Below are 6504 nucleotides of genomic sequence, written 5' to 3' on the forward strand. Positions count from 1 at the left end.
TGTCCTATTTGAAGGGTCTGGGGGATTGTAAAGATGTGTTAAGTAGAGTTATTCAGGAGTGTATTAATGGAGGTTTCACTGTATTTGAAAAAACAATATTTGCTTTAAACATTTTTTTTACAATGAAAAATTTTTATATATATTATTTAGACTGTAAAGTATTTAAAAATGTTTTNTAATCAGAAACTAGTGAATAAATTAGAGAGAAAAACTAGAGAAGAAATAAAACACAGTACTGTAATTCGTAAAACTTTCTTGCGTGCGTTCAATATTTATATAAGAATTTGTAGGAGAAAAATAAAAGGAAATGACAATAAAAAAAATATAAAATTACAGATTATAAATGTAAACGATAAATGATTTGTTTAATATTTTTAGATATTTTGTTGGTGGAGATTAAAAACTTTGCCGAGCTTTTGCATTTCGAATCGGTAGATCGACTGTTTGCACCATCTTTAATGAAAATTATCAAGCTATTTGACACGCGTTGGCAAAAGATCACGTATAAATTCCAAACAAAAACGAATTCGCCAATTTTACTATCGAATTTGAAAAAAGATGGAACTCTGGTCATTATGTTAATGCAATGAATGTAGTGATGTAAAAATTGCTGTGACACAGCCACAGTTTCTCAATATAAAATTTCGGCCGGTTGTCGATTAAAAATTCGCTCCGACAATCGCCGAAAATCTATTCTCAACATTTATTTTTTGAGCAACAATGGAAAACTTGCTTACGAAAAGATAATCGCAGCGCGTGCTAAGCATTACGTATGTGAAGTAATTTTATTTTTGGCTTTTCTCCACGTGGCCAGTTCATCGATAATGTGTCAACCCGATCAGCGTAGAGTAAATTTTTTTAAGTTGGAAAATTATCGAATGCGAGAGAATGAATTTCTTAAGTAAGTTAATATAATTATACAATAAAAATATAGTTTAACTCTTTTTTTAACGTATTCGCAATAAAAACAAAAACATAAAATTAATAGTAATTTTCTACCAGATGTTTCAAAATTTTTATAACAATGTTATACGTTGATAGCGAATACATTCTCTCCGTTGAATTCCAGAAAAATCTGATATAAATTAATAACATTAATAAAGGAATGTAGTTGTGATTGTTTTCGAATTGAAGGAACACTTTTTTCTTTCATGTTTTACGTCGAAAAATTTCTTGGAATATTTCTGAATTTTTATAATTTTGTAATTACATTGAAAATATTTCCAATTAAATCAGTCATTAGAAAATCGTGCATTTATCATGAATTTCATAACAGAAAGAAGCAGTAAAAGCTATCAGTTAACAAGCACCAAGCACACTTTCATACTTAACTTTTAATTCATTAAATACTTTCTAAACCAGCGGTCGCCAAACTTTTTTAACCGTCGATCCCTAACCACTTTCCAAATCCTCACATTGACCCCNAGGTCTCCGCTACCTCACTACGTCCCTCTAAAAGTCGCCACAGTTGGGAACACTGGTGAGCAGACATCTAGGGTCTAAGTAAGGCGAAATGTAATTGCCAAACCGCGCTGTAGAAAGGTGGAAAAATTTAAATTTAATAATTTCTTGTGAACAGCAGTTTGGACCCCCTTCCAAGTGGGCCCTGTGCGGGTGCACCTGTTGCACCTGCCTAGTTATGGCTCTGAGACCTTAATTAAGATTTTATTTCTGGAAGCTTTCGGAATATAGCTGGAGACCATTTCTGTCTCTATAATCGGCTGCCACAGCCGATTGCAGAGACAGAGTTTACATTAAATGATGTTTATCAACGAACGGCCTATAGCCGTTGGCTGGCTGAACCGCGGTTTAAAATGCGTTGCAAAGACGACGATCGTCTGTTTCTGACCATTCTCTAAACGAACTTCGGCAAAACATTGGCTCTTACTTACTTCGCTATTACTCCCCTGTTTTAGGAGTCGTTCGGCAAATCGGGTTATTTGTTTGTGACGTCAGAAATGGTCGTCAGCTATATTCGGAAAGCTTCCAGAAATAAAATCTTAAGGCTTCAAAACGGCAATTAATGACAATCCTTTTCCATTTCGATATTTAATTTCGTCGCCAATACGGTTTAAAATACGAACAAATCCATATTTTGAAAATTTATACCGAATTCGAAATTCGTCTTCGGAATAGATTTTTAAGGAATTATTTCTACATCTCATTACTGTCGCCTTTCGTAACTATCGAAATGAATCATTTTAAATATTTTATTATTAATATTACNTATCAGTTACCAGGAACATGAAAATTACAATCAGATATTTCTTAGTGTCATTAACGATATTTAACTTTGCATCATTTTCTGCTGGAAACAATTCGAACGTTAAACGTATTTTCTGCAAATGAATAACAATTTATTATTTCATTTCTTCATCTTTTCTAAAATTTAAATATTCCATTTCATTCAGATGTATAAAAAAAGTAAACATTAGAAATTATAACAACATTTTTATAATGTTAATTTCTTTCACGTTACTTTTTATTTCATTTAGTATCAATTAAAACTAATCATTTTAAATTATATTTCAAATAATTAAATGATTGTTTTCAGGGGGTGATTATTTTTTTGTTGGAAGTTGTCGGGATAAATCGTCTGGACGTACTATTTCCCGCGCTTTTCCTGTTTTGAAACGACCAACGGACGTCGTCATAGAGACGCGGACAGGCGATGTCAGTAGTTTTGAAACTCGACCGCGGATTGGCTAGAAAACATCGTACGACCAGCGGACGTCCGATAGCGCTACTAATCGCTGATTGGTGGAATTACATTCGTCTCAATCCGTATAAAAGGATTGAGATTAGGCGGGAAGTTCAGTTGGCCTAAGATATATCCAGAGAGCTCAAGTTTGATTTGCTTCGCCTAAGAAGGTTGTTTCATCTCGCTGTGCAACGTCTGAAAGAATACGTCGCAAGGAGTCCTTTTCGACGGACCTGTTGTTGTGGTTTAATTGACATTTGAACTTTGCTATATCTGAATTGTTGTAATTGTTTTATTTTTATAACTTCATAACGGTATGTAAGTTTTAATCGTTAATATAAACGTCTGTGATTTGTGATCTAAGTGATTTTTGAACTTGACTGAAGTTATTTTCCTTGTGAAAATTACATGGATTATTTTAACTTTGAGGTAAGTTGATTTAATTATAATCTATAACATATTAAAAATACAGTTAATAATTATCAAATAGCAATAACATCTTCTTAAGTAAGTTAAATGCAAAGTTAAAATGATAATTTGAATTCACATTTTGGCACTTGTGCAGTTTAAGGGGTACGGCTGTTTGAAAGGCTTTCTTCCCTAAAATTAATCGATTCTAGACTAATTTGACTCGAATATTTAAAAAAAACACGTAAAATTTTTTGGGAATAATCATATAAAATATACTATAAACAAAAATCTGTAAGAATACTTACCGAGTGTGCACCATTAGAAGACGCCATTGCTTAAGTTTGTTTTCGTGGCGGAGCGACCCATCCGACGGCGAACGCGTAGGAAGTGCGTCACGTGACTACTCATCTTTGACGTGTTTTCTGATAACTTAGGGTGCGACTATGCAGACGCAAATTTAGAGCGAGCGAGAGGTTGCGAGCGATGTAGTTTTCGCAAAGGAAAACCATGCACAAACGAGAAGCGAGAAATAACGCTGGCGAGAGCGAATTTCTGGTTCTCGCACATATCTGACAGGTTTTGATATTTATCGCTTCTCGCCACATATTCTCGCTCGCTCGCGTCTGCATAGTCGCACTCTTATTCTTTTTGCGCAGAATTCGCTGAACTTTTCGAGTCATAATAGTCTAGAAGCGACTAATTTTATGGAAGAAAACCTTTCAAACAGCCGTACCCCCTAAACTGCACAAGTGCCCACATTTTATTCAAATACTCGTTCAAATCTAGTAAATATCTTCAAAAGTATTCTAAACATTACATCATAGATAGTTGCATTTTTAATATAGACTGCTCGGAATTTACATACGAACTAAAATATTTTCTAACAATTTATTGTAGATCAGTCTGCTCAATGAGGTGTTTGTCTTTATGAATGTATAATATCGATATATCAATGTGTAACATAACACAAAGAAATTTCACGTTTATTTTCACATTTTGGTATTGTGTTATTAATATTCATTATATAAAACATGATATTGTGTAGATTTTTACAAAACAAACCATAATGTTTAAAATTGAAAAAAATATGAACTGAAATAAGTCACATGACTGTTTTCTGTGTCGAAATTATAGAAAAAAAGCCGCGGTTTTATTTTTTCAGGCCGCTCTTTTATAGCCAATATCTGAATGATAAACACTACAAATCATAGGAAATATACAAATACTTTCAAATACATAAACACAAACTAATAATAAATTACAGTAATATTATAAACAAAGTGTATGGACACAAGATGGAAGTAGAGAGGAATCAACGTACTGTCACCCCAGACGTTGGATGTTCTTATTGATATGTGAACAGCTATTGTCAATACTTCAGTTACATAATCTACAAATTGAATATTTAAAAACACATTTTACTCACAATGTTCATTAAATTGTATCAACAGAGATGAAGTAAGCTTCTGAGTACTGTATACATTAATAAACATCCAGTTGTTTATTTCAACCGAGTACTCTTCAGTAATATTATATTTTCAGTTGGCTTAATAATGTTTCAAAATATATTTCGACAATAAGGATTTCATCTGTAAACTATTTGTTATTTCATTTGTTTTTCAAATTCTTATATAATTACAGAATTTCCGCGAAGAAAATTTTACGAATTGCTGTGTTTATTGTGTGTACTTTTTATTCTCTAGTTTCTGATAATAAAATGGACGTTAATAATACACATGAATGTTTCTCGTCTGGTATAAAAGTTATTGGTGCGGACGATTTCAATAAATATATGAATGTTGTTCCCGAAGAACGTGAAATGGGAACAAAAATCACAGAAGTTAAATACGAACAACCTGCTGATAACTTGGAAGAAAGTGAATTGTCTTCTTCTGTAAGTTACAATTCAATCGAAATACTGTAATTAAAAATAATCTGATAATTTTTATTATTTAAAAGTGTAAAATTGAAAAATCATGAAAACAATGCAAATCTAATAAAATGTGTTAGTTAAAATGGTTGCAAGTTGTTTATTTATTATTTCTAAAATTATTCTATCAGAAATCAAAATTTTTCACTTTCTTACAGGATTCCGAAGACATGGAAGGATTTTATATCTGTTTGTCTGAGGAGCAAATTACTCCTTTTAAACGCAGAAGACCTTTGAAGAGATCATTTGTATACAGTCGACCCCCTATAACACTGTTGATTATTCCGTTTTATATGAATTCCATGTTGTGCGAGTCACTTAGATTTTACAAATACGTGAGCCGTTCACAGCCCGGCACACGTATTTGTAAAATCNATTTTTTTTGTATTTAATGCTGCTAAGCTTTTTATAGGACTATTTTCAAAATCGTAATATTTGTGGCTGTAAGTTAATATATAACGTTATATAGCATAATATCTATTAATACTAGGTTGCCAGTTAATTAAAACTAAAACTAATAAAATAATGATTAAAACTGGCCTTTACACCGAAACTGAAACTAAAACTAAAATTTAAAAAGAAGGTTAAAATTAATTAATAAATTAATTAAAACACAATATTTCGGAAAGTGTACAGTACATCTAAATAACTGGCATTTAGTTCTTCAAGGAGCGCAATAAATTGCCTGTGTTTTAATCTTTTTGATCGAAGGAAATTCACTAATTTCACAACTACGTTTATACTATGATCGATTTTTAAAAAAATTTTGCATAATGCGTGTTGATGAATAATGCAATGTATGAGTATAATTTTATGATTTGAATCAATTTCAGAAATTTTGTCTTCAATTCGTTTTATGAGAAAAACATTCTCTCAAATGATATCTGGTGATCCATCTGTTGTTATATTCACCAATTATTTCCAGTCAAAATTGTATTTCAAAATACATTTTTCAACCTCTCGGTAAAGATCTTCTCCCTTTGTCGTGTCTTTCATAGAAACAATTGACAAAAGGTCTTCCGAAGTTTGAAAATTTTCAGTGATAGCTCTGATAAAAAGTAATAACTGAGCAGTATCCTTTACATCGCAACTTTCGTCAAGAGCTATTGCATAAAAATGGGCCGATTCTAAATTATTCAGTAACTGCTTATTTAAATTAGCATTCATATCTTATATTCTTCGGGCAATAATTTGTCAATACAGACTTATATTTTCAAATTTATGTTTAACTTCTGGACACATTACATCACAAACATCCAACATGCACTTTTTTTACAAATTCTCCTTCGGCAGTAGGTTTTTTACATTGAGCAATCCGTTTGCTACTAGCAAACTTACTTCAGTAGCAGATTCTTGTAATCGATTTTGCTGTGTAATTATATTTTGCTGCCGGGTCAATTTTACTACGAGATCTATGGCTTGTGTTTTTTTTTTTTTTTTTTTTTTTCTTTGCAAATTTTCA

The 6504-nt window shown here is 31.8% G+C and overlaps 1 long non-coding RNA gene across 1 annotated transcript; it reads left to right on the forward strand.

The window, feature by feature from the left end:
• Positions 1–2848: 2848 nt before the first annotated feature.
• On the forward strand, positions 2849–5349 carry LOC111640686. Its single transcript, XR_002759305.1, has 3 exons — positions 2849–3130; positions 4816–5006; positions 5201–5349. It is a non-coding gene; the product is annotated as an uncharacterized LOC111640686 (long non-coding RNA).
• Positions 5350–6504: the final 1155 nt, after the last annotated feature.

Source organism: Centruroides sculpturatus, unplaced genomic scaffold (assembly GCF_000671375.1).
Source record: "Centruroides sculpturatus isolate CEXI.00-Female unplaced genomic scaffold, Cexi_2.0 scaffold1395, whole genome shotgun sequence".
NCBI classification, from domain to species: domain Eukaryota; kingdom Metazoa; phylum Arthropoda; class Arachnida; order Scorpiones; family Buthidae; genus Centruroides; species Centruroides sculpturatus.